Source organism: Apium graveolens, chromosome 2, assembly GCF_009905375.1.
Source record: "Apium graveolens cultivar Ventura chromosome 2, ASM990537v1, whole genome shotgun sequence".
NCBI lineage: Eukaryota > Viridiplantae > Streptophyta > Magnoliopsida > Apiales > Apiaceae > Apium > Apium graveolens.
The window spans coordinates 195,853,052-195,864,432 of NC_133648.1; the positions used below are offsets into that span (position 1 = coordinate 195,853,052).

The 11,381-nt window shown below is 37.5% G+C and overlaps 1 non-coding gene across 1 annotated transcript; it reads right to left on the minus strand.

Annotated features, from left to right (window-relative positions):
• Window positions 1-10,242: 10,242 nt before the first annotated feature.
• Window positions 10,243-10,315, minus strand: TRNAM-CAU (transfer RNA methionine (anticodon CAU)). The gene has a single exon. It is a non-coding gene; the product is annotated as a tRNA-Met (tRNA).
• Window positions 10,316-11,381: the final 1,066 nt, after the last annotated feature.

Here is an 11,381-nt window from a genome sequence, read left to right on the forward strand (position 1 = left end):
TTCCCGGCCTTTCTGAACATATCCGGGAGGCTGCTCAATATAGACTTCTTCTTCAAGGTAACCGTTTAGGAATGCTGACTTCACGTCCATCTGAAAAATCTTCCATTGATTTTGAGCGGTAATTGCTGTAAGAAGTCTGATGTGTCAACTCGTGCAAGTGGAGCAAACACCTCATCATAGTCAATGCCATATCGCTGCTTGTAGCCTTTAGCCACCAGCCTCGCCTTGTATTTCTCCACTTCTCCATCCTGATTCATCTTGGTCTTGTAGACCCACTTGACACCAATTGCTTTGTGTCCTTCTGGAAGATCTGTGAGCTCCCAAGTATCATTTTTCTTTATTGCACCAATTTCCTCATCCATGGCTTTGTTCCATTTGCTTTCTTCAGAAGCCTCTTTAAATGTAACTGGATCACATTCAACCATTAAACAAAATAGAGAATAATCAAAGGTTGTTTGTACCGGACTTGTTGCTTCATAGATATTATTAAGACTCCGCATCTTTCGTGATGCTCCCCCAGAACTGCTGCTTCCTCCCGTGGATGGTGTCGATCCAGGAGTTTGTTGATTTGGGCTTGGTGGAGGAGTTTGATCATCATCTCTATCATCTTCAATGTTCTTGTTATCACCGTCATCGTCATCACCATTAAAAAATAAACCAGCAACTTTTCTTTCATCCTCGCTCCATCTCCAGTAATCTAGTTCATCGAACTCAACATCACGAGAAATGATTAATTTCTTCGTCAGGGGATTGTAGAGTCTGTACACCTTGCTTCTTTTGTCATATCCGGTAAAAATACCCTTTTCGCCTTTGTCATCCAGCTTCTTTCTTTTCTGATCAGGAATATGGGCATAAGCAATACACCCAAAAACTCTGAGATGTCCAACTGATGGTTTGCTTCCGCTCCATGCTTCATTCGGAGTTTTGTTTCTGACACTTTTTATTGGACAACGATTCAACAAATAAACTGCACATTGAACGGCTTCCGCCCAGAAAGTTCTTGGCAAGTGCTTTGCTTTCACCATACTCCTTGCCATGTCAAGAATTGTGCGGTTCTTCCTTTCTGCAACGCCATTTTGTTGAGGAGTATATGTTGTTGTCAATTGATGATTGATGCCATGTGCTATGCAATAACTTTTGAACAAGTTTGAAGTATACTCGCCTCCTCTATCTGATCTGAGTGTCTTCAAATAATATCCACTTTGTTTTTCCGCCAGTACTTTGAACTCCTTGAATTTATCAAGAGCCTCCGATTTTTCTTTGATGATATACACCCAACTTTTCCTGCTAAAATCATCAATAAATGTTAGGTAATACCTGTTACCTCCTAGTGATGGGATATCAAATGGACCAGCTATATCTATATGAACTATCTCCAATGGCCTCCTGGCTCTCCACGATTTTCCAACGGGAAAGCTTTGTCTGTGTTGCTTCCCCTTGACACACGCTTCACACAAATTTTCTGGTTCGTTGATTTCTGGCAAACCGTCCACCATCTTTATTTTTGACAATAATTTTAAGCCAGAAAATCCAAGATGACCATATCTCAAATGCCACAACCATGAGTCATTTTTAATGACCGACTTTAAGCACTTCTGCACATTCGTTTGCATATCAAGCGTAAACAAATGATTCTTTGACATCTCCACATTTGCAATCAATTCCCGAGCTTGATTTCTGATAATGAGGGAATTGTCCTGCATCTATATATTATATCCTTTCTCCACAAGTTGGCCAAGACTGATAATATTATTTTTCAATGCAGGAATATAATAAACATCATTTATATATTTCTTTTCACCTTTCTTTGACATGATCGTGACAGTACCTTTTCCTTTCACCGGAATCTTTGACGAGTCACCAAAAGTAACTTCTCCGCTGATGGTGTTGTCTATCTCCGTGAATAATTCCTTGTGACCAGTCATGTGATTACTGGCCCCTGAGTCAAGATACCAAACATTCTTCTTGCTTTCCTCGTCTCCTTTGTAAGTGAGGAACATAGCAGTGCCAACATTTTTGTCTTCTTTTGCTGCTGCAAAATGACTTCTTTCTTCCACCTTTGGTGCTCTACACTCATAACTGAAGTGACCAAATTTATTACAATTATAACATTGAAATAGAGACTTGTCACCTCGTTGTTGAAATCCGCCTCTTCCACGACCTCTGAAATTTTGACTACGACCAGATGGTTGATAACCTTCAGAATTCTGAGCTCTGTTGAAAGACTGCCTTCCACGACCTCGTCCACCTCGGTAGCCACCTCTAAAGCCACTTCTGCCACGTGCAGAACTGCTATTGCCAGAACTGTCACCAATGGACACCTTACTTTGCAATGCCTTTTCCAAATGGCTTGCATCATCATACTGGTTCATCCGCTGCTCGTGAGCTTGAAGTGAACCTACGAGCTCATCAATGGAAATTGTGGAAAAGTCCTTTGACTCCTCGATAGAAGTAACAACGTAATCAAATTTTCTCGTCAACAAACGGAGTAATTTTTCCATCATCCGAACATCGTCGAGACTTTCACCATTTCTTTTCATCTCGTTTGTTACTGTTTTCAAACGCGTAACAAATTCACCAATATTTTCTGAATTTTTCATCTTTAAATTTTCGAACTCCCCGCGTAGCACTTGGAGCTGCACCTTTTTTAATTTTTCAACTCCTTGGAATGATTTTTGCAAAATCTCCCATGCTTGTTTTGCCGTTTTTGTGTCAGAAATTTTTTCAAAGGTTGATTCATCAACACCTTGAATAATTGTGTACAACGCCTTTTTATCTTTTTTTCGGATCTCCTTTAACGCCGTCTTCTCGGCATTTGGAAGCGTTGCTTCAGCGGTTGCATCAGCGGGCTCGTTGAACCCATTTTTGACAATTTCCCAATTATCGTAAGAACCGAGTAACACCTTCATTTGGATACTCCAATTCCCGTAATTTGTGGACGTCAATTTTAGAATGTTGGGTTGCACCATATTTGCCATTTTTCACGAACGCAACCTGGCTCTGATACCACTTGTTGGAAACGTAGATGGGCTTTACACAAAAATATTTCAATAATATTAATACACCAGCACAATAATAGGAGATTACTTTTATTTCTTAATAATAGAAATACAACTTATACATATAAGTGTTTACACACACTGCAATCTTTTTCCTCTCACAAGAGCTTCAGCTCTTTTCTTTCTCTCTGTGAACCTCTTGGTGTTTTTCTTCTGCAAGCACAGCACAACATCAGGTACTATATATAGACCTCAACATTTACCATACATCATGGCATACATCATATAATTTATTACACACAAAGACTTTTTACCAGCCTACAAACTATGACTCTAATAACTACTTATATAGTTGGAGCTAGTTATATGCTTCATTTCCCATGCATGTGTACATGTTGGTGTTTGCTACCCTTCCTTCTCCTGTTCATATTTTAGCCATGTATTGTAGTTAGCATAGCCACCTTATTTTCTGGATTAATACATCTTGCATATAGTCCACAGTCTTTGACAATAGTATACAACATTAATCATTCAGCCTTAAATCTTAAATGTGTGCAACCGGTGCATGCATGTATGGTTTTATTTCTTTTATTCATATTACTCCTTCACAGATGTTTTGTTTGACCTAACTAGTTGCTGCTCGTGGATTTTATGAAGTTTGTTTCCTTACTGCTGCTTTATCTATATTCCACCCAACTGTTATTATTAATACCTTCAGGCGGAAGAGTTTGAATAATTCTAACAGTAGAGCCCCAGATGAATGTTGAGAGTACTGAGTATTGTGAGAAGTTTACCAGGGATTTTCTTGGTGTGGGGAGTGGAGGAGGTGTAACGGTGAATGATCAGAATGGAAACAGAATGCGTACCAACTCTCCGGACAGTGAAGCTACCACATCAGCTGAGCCCATGTATTCTGTTGCCAGCGGCAGCCCTGGTTATTAATCCTCCCAATATTGTGCCAGGTCAGGCCTCTCTCTGACCCTCTGATATATATCTCAATGTGTTTTGTTTTGTGTAGCCCTCATCATTGTCCTTATAAATTTCTTTATGTATATAGATAAATAAGGTCTCTGTACCTTTAGAAAAGTTGGCACACACATACATCCTGTTGTCTGCTCTCTAATCTCAATTGTTTTTTTACCAGAGAACAAAATCTCAATAGTAATTTAGTATATTGTTCTTGAGGATACATTTTCTAACTTAGGGTTAGTATTTTACAGGATATCAGAAGTTGGTCAAGGACTCAAGGCAAAGCATCAAGTTGATTTTGGTGACCCTTCTATGTGAAACAACCACAACATGCAGCAAGAATCATTTTCTTCTCTTCTATCAAATTAATCCTTTGGAATACTTTTGTTTCTATTTTCCTTGTTTTGAGTATTGAATACATGATATCCCATTTTGAACTTATTTGATGGACATAATTATGATTTTATATAATCTTTATTATGAAGTTCTAAATAAAATATTTTAAATTATATACTTTTGTGTTGCACTCAAGGAAAATTTCAAGATTAAAGAAGTACACTAAATATACTGGTATAGTTTTTTGTTCATTTTACTGTCAACTACAAGAAATTTGCAATCACACAACACCTATGAAACAATGGTCCATAAAAAAATCATTGCCCTAAATTAGTAGACAACTGTGAATTTTCTTTCCTCGAAAAACTGTTGTTAGACTACATGTAGAACAATGGTTATAGATGTATTTTGAAAGACTTGTCTATGTGGCATCCACTTATCGAGCTAGACAACAGTTCTTATACTCCACTATTGTCATACATCTTTAACATAACAGTCCAAAACCGTTGTAAATAAGCTAAGTTATTGTAGATCAGACAATGGTTTTCGACTTAATGTTCTGTAATTTATACAAGTGTTTATTATAACCCTTGTCTTATTAAACATCAGACAATGGTTTTTACATACCATTGTTAAAAGAAAAGCTCACAGACAGTGGTTATTAGTAATGTTGGGTAAATGAGGTTCAAACAACCGGTCTTGTGTCTTGTTGTGTGAACACCTTATTTAGATGATTGTTTTACACATTGTGACAGTAACCGTTGTCTGTTGAGTAATGGTAAAAAAAAAATTTGACTTGCATATATGCAAGTCCCCACAAAATAAATCCAAAACCATTTAACCAAGAAATTTCCAAACCATGAATTATTCGACCAATAAACTAACAATCAAAAAATTATGAGCCAAATCAAAAACCAAAAATACTACCTCAAATGGACGAGTTCAACTATTAAACTAAAAGTTTGGCGATAAATACATACAAATCAAAGTGTACTCTCTTTATAGTAATACAAAGCTGCAAAATACAATCTCCATTTCATGGAGACCGCATTTTGCAGCTCTTACATTACTATAAAGAGAGTAAACCTGGACACGTATACATTCATCAACAAACTAAATATTTTTACAAATTTACAACTGCCATGATACTATAAGTCCAGTGAAGAATACAATCAAATAGTAGTGTCCATCCAAATTGGCCAAACTGTCAAAAAGTTCTTGTATCCTCAGCTTGATCAATTTCATCATTTATTCCAAGTTAACGAGTCAATCAGTGATGACGTAAATTATTTGTCACTTGAGTAGTTTAAAATCACGCTCAAAAATCAAATCGATAACTGAAAGCAAAATAAAAAATTTGAATATTAGCAAATATTAAAAAAACAAGGTTTATGATACTATCAATGTATGCCCAGTATAATTACATTAAACCAAATACAAGGCAGAATTCAAATAATTATGATATAATAAAATTTGCAAAAATCCTAACTTTAGTTCTAGTAAGTGACAGAAATCAATAAAAAACATGATTCGACAAATTAAACATTTAAGAAATGAAAAAGAAATATTTCCAACAAAAAAATAATGAAAGGCAGACTTATACTCTTGTTGGGTTAATTTTGAAGGTATGTATCTCAAAAGAAATGTAATTATTACCATCATGGAAGTTGAATCCATTCTTCTTCCTCCCGCATATAACTAGCTTCTTCCTAGTCGCGTTCCTCCACACTCAGGAACAGTGGCATATGCAGCTCATTCTCAAGTTCTATTTATACGGATCCATCATTTTCATCATCATACTGGTCATGATAAATTTTTTTTGGTAATTTCAACAATACGAACCAATATTTTTCGAGAGGATCATCAATGTAACAAACTTGTTTAACATGCTTACCTAGAACAAAAGGATCATTTACATAACCTAATTTGTTCAAATTAACCAATGTATATCCTAAATCATCTACATTAACTCCTTTGTTCATATCTACCCAATTACAACGAAATAGAGGGATTATAAACTTATTATAGTCTAACTCCCATATACTTGATATAACTCCATAGTAGGTGTGTGAAATATGTTCAATATTTTTATCCTTACCTTGCAAAGCATTGTATTTGCAACAACACAAACACCACTGCACTGAACCTGTCGATTATCATCCCGCTCATTGGTGCTATAAGTAATAGCATTAATTTTATATCTGCTGAATGTAGGGACAATCTTGTTGGGGTCTTCTGCAATCCACCTTATCTCCTCAGGTATGTTATGGTTGTCATCCGATAATTGTGATTGAATCTGTCCAACAATAAATTGATTAAAAGTATATTCGATTGTGCTAGCCAGTTAAATTACTATACTAATTTAGACCTGAAGTAATAAGAAAGAAGCTGATAATGTCTTAAACAATTTTCTAGAATTAAAATTATTTGCTAAAAAACTCCTAAATTAGTGTTCAAGTGCAAAATAAACAGAGCAATGCAATTACTGTGAATACGTTAATTAGGCCTACATATGATGCTATTAACCATCAAAATCTTACCTTTTTCCGGAACTATGTGGGGAATTCATCATTTTGCTTGGTTTTTAGCCAGACTTGGTCATTTTCATGTTGCTTGAATCTCGTCATTAGAGATACCATGTGTTCACTACCAGTGAAATGAATTAATTTAATATAAGAATCGAAATGCATACATATTCAGATATAACACACAGAAAATTGAGTAATACTCACTCAAAATATGGCCTTATTGTATTATTATTTTGTAGAGAACACAAATATGCTAGGTGCAGGTCCTCCTTACTTGGCTTTATCATTGTTGCACCAGATAAGGGCTTGCACATTGCATCCTGCTCATGCCTAGAATTTTGGGGCAGTCCTACAGTAGGTTCTTCGAAATTCACCAAACACTCAACCGCCTCCTCGGCAACGTATGCCTCGGAAATACATCCTTCAGGATGAGCGGGGTTCCATACATATCCCTTAAACGCCTTCATATACCTTTCAAAAGGGTGCATCCAACGTAGGAATATTAGCCCGCAAAGCTTAACCTCTCTAAAAAGATGAATTAGGAGATGAATCATCACATCAAAGAACGAGGGGGGAAGTGTTTTTCTAGCTGACAAAGTGTTTCCACCAACTAAGATTGCATTTTTTCCATTTTTCTACATCGATGACTTTACTGCAAACTTCCTTGAAGAAGAGACAAAAACGAATAATTATGCATCTGACTTGCTTTTGCAGGACTGACCGAATTGAAATAGGAAGCAAATGATCAAATATGGTGTGACAATCATGAGATTTCATACCAACAAGTTGAAGATTTTCCATATTTACCAGATTTTTGATATTTGAACAAAATCCATCTGGTAACTTCATTTGAAGAAAGGCTGAGCAAACGGTTTTCTTTTATGCATGCGATAAGTTCCAAGATGCCAACGGCACCTTCTCTTTCTTTCCGGGAGTTTTTGGCCTTAACTCCGTTCTTATTCCCATTTTAGCGATATCGAGACGGACAGACTCCCTATCTTTTGTCTTTCCCGGAATATTTAATAAAGTACCAAGCATAGCTTCAATATATTTTTCTCGATGTGCATCACATCGAGAACATGCCTAACCGGTAAAAACTTCCAATACTCGAGTTGAAAGAATATAGAAATCTTCTTCTAAATGGGTCGAGCTTCACCTTTCTTCCATCGAAGTGGGCGTTGTGTCTTACCAAATACATGGCCCCTTAGATGCTGTACTCTTTTAAGAACCTGTTCTCCGATTAACGGAATAGGAGCAACCTCCTTCTCTATAGTGTTATCAAAAAATGATTTTTGCCTTCTATACAGAGGATGTCTGGGCAACCACCTTCGATGCCTCATAATTACTGTCTTACGGTAATTAACCAGCCTAGTAGAATTTGTTTTATCAACACATACTGTACAAGCATTATATAGTTTAATGACATTACAAGTTCCCTAAGGCTGGATAGTCGCTTATTGTCCGTAGTAAAATGCCCCTAAGTATGAAAGACTCTTGCTGATATGCGTCATACATATTTTTTCCACACCATAATTCTTGCGAATCTTCAATAAGTGGTTGAAGGTACACGTCGATATCGTTTCCTGGCTCAGTCGGTCCTGATATCAATAAGCAAAGCATAATATACCTTCTCTTCATACAAAGCAAGGGTTGAAGGTTGTAGATTGATAGCAAAACCGACCAGCTTGAGTGGTCAGTACGTTTTCCACGAAAAGGATTGAAACCATTTGCAGATAAATCTAACCGAAGGTTCCTTCTCTCTGATGCAAAATCAGGCCACTTCTTGTCAAAATCCTTCCATGTTTCGGAGTCAGCCGAATGCCTCAATTTACCATCCTCTGGTCACTCGGTGTCATGCCAAGTCATGTACTTTGCACTGTTAGGTGTATTGAACAAATTTCATAATCTCGGTATCAATGAGAAATACCATAAAATTTTAGCAGGGACCCCCACCAAATCCTCTCCTTTCCTGTTTAATTTCCATCTAGCGGTCTTACATATGCGACAAGTAGTTTCATCTTCATCTCACTGACCACGGTATAAGAGACAATCATTCGGATAGGCGTGTATCTTTTCATATCCCATTTCTAATGAACATAAGGTTTTTTTCGCTTCATTAAAGGAAAAAAGGCATATTGTTACCCTCCGGAAGCATAGACCCGAGCAATAGTAAAACATCAGAGAAGCATGAATCAGACATACCATGCTTTACTTTCATGTTTTACAACTTAACTAAAGCTTTTAATTTAGTGTAACTCTCACATCCAGGATTAAGGGGTTGATGTTCACCTTTAATATGGTTAAGGAATCTGGCTTTTGATTTCTCATTGGCTGCCTTTTCACAAGTATTGTACTAGCGGAATTAGGTGTGAAATGGCATCAGCATATGTTAGGTCCAAAGGTTCAGGATTTGAAAATGTTTTTCAGGTGAACTCCAAATCATTTCTTTTCTTGTCTTCCTGGGGATTATTATTACTGACGTGCACGGAGTTAATTAATGGTGACTTTTGATTGGGAGACGAATTAATGGTGACTTTTGATTGGATGGAACATAGCTGAACCGATTCATTTCTATGAAATTCTATATGTAGTTGGAAGTTATAGAGGACATTATAGAAATTTATTTCAAACTTCTCTTCTATCCAGTCTTAAATCTTTTCAAGTAAGGTGCACCAGTGGGGTTTACAACCTTCTACTATTATTATTAGCAAACTAATAATAGTACAAGGTTGTAAAGACTAGTTGTTCGCTCATTAGACGTCTTTCAGAACCTCAAAAGAAAGAAGCCTTTTCGGGTAAAAGACAAGAGAACTCAAAGGGGCGTAGCTTGGGGTGGAAAGGAGAGTTCTTTTCTTTTCTTTCTTTTGGAGTTCAAGCTGCTAATCAAGTCAGTGTAGCATCTACTGTTCCCGTTCCTGTTGCTGGAGTTGCTAATAAAGCAAGGAGTCAGCGAACGAGTGGTATACACTTGTTGCTAATCGAGCAGGTGTGCTGCCGAAGGTGAAGCACACTGGTTACGGCTAATGTAGCTAATCTAGCTGGCAGTTTCGGGGAGCAGGCAGTTTTTAAATCTTGGGGAACGGAAAGCGTTGTCACCACCTTCTAGCACTGTGGGCTCCTTCTGTAGAACTTAAGAAGTTACCCGCACACCTTCAATATGCCTTCCTGGGACCATAAAAGACTTACCCGGTAATAGTATCGTCAGCTTTCACTCACTTAACACTAACTTAATCCTTCTTCTCTAGTGTACTCTCGAGCTTTCAGAAAGGATCTTAGCCAAACGTTTACCGGCTTCGCGAGACCATTTCAGTCTACACATGGCTAGGCACTTTGGTTGTTGGTTTCTCGATAAAAACTCTCTGACGTTGAAGATCTCACGAGCAGGACTGACGAAAGTCTCTCAAGTGATTAGGCGGGGACAGGATTCGAACCTGCAGTCTTCAGGTCATGAGCCTGATGAGTTGACCATTCCTCTACCCCGCTTCTTCCCCTTCTCTTTCTTTCACTATTCCCACCTAGGTCCCTGGCTTTGGTTGCTTGGCTGGGATAGAACCAGCGCTTAATAAGCAGCGGCGACAGCCCCTTGTATAGGTTGGAGCTATGAAGATGACCTTATTCATTATTAGAGAAAGGAGAAAGGACTTTTTCAGCTTGCTGACTGGGGCTGGCAGCGAAATGAAGTCCTCGAGACCCCATAAGAGAAGAAAGTCGTGGAGGGCATAAGCCCCGAGTGACTAAGCAAGTAACTTGTTTCTTGTGGTAGTCATTGCGAATGAACAAGTAGGGGGCGGCAACTAAAGAGGTAGCGAGACTGACCGCAATTGCAGTTGTTCTAATGAACATAAGGTTTTTTTCGCTTCATTAAAGGAAAAAGGCATATTGTTACCTTCCGGAAGCATAGACCCGAGCAATAGTAAAACATCAGAGAAGCATGAATCAGACATACCATGCTTTACTTTCTTGTTTTACAACTTAACTAAAGCTTTTAATTTAGTGTAACTCTCACATCCAGGATTAAGGGGTTGATGTTCACCTTTAATATGGTTAAGGAATCTGGCTTTTGATTTCTCATTGGCTGCCTTTTCACAAGTATTGTACTAGCGGAATTAGGTGTGAAATGGCATCAGCATATGTTAGGTCCAAGGTTCAGGATTTGAAAATGTTTTTCAGGTGAACTCCAAATCATTTCTTTTCTAGTCTTCCTGGGGATTATTATTACTTACGTGCACAGAGGAATTAATGGTGACTTTTGATTGGGAGATGAATTAATGGTGACTTTTGATTGGATGGAACATAGCTGAACTGATTTATTTCTATGAAATTCTATATGTAGTTGGAAGTTATAGAGGACATTATAGAAATTTATTTCAAACTTCTCTTCTATTCAGTCTTAAATCTTTTCAATGTAAAGTTCACCAGTGGGGTTTACAACCTTGTACTATCATTATTAGCGAACTAATAATAGTACAAGGTTGTAAAGACTAGTTGTTCGCTCATTAGACGTCTTTCAGAACCTCAAAAGAAAGAAACCTTTTCGGGTACTAGACAA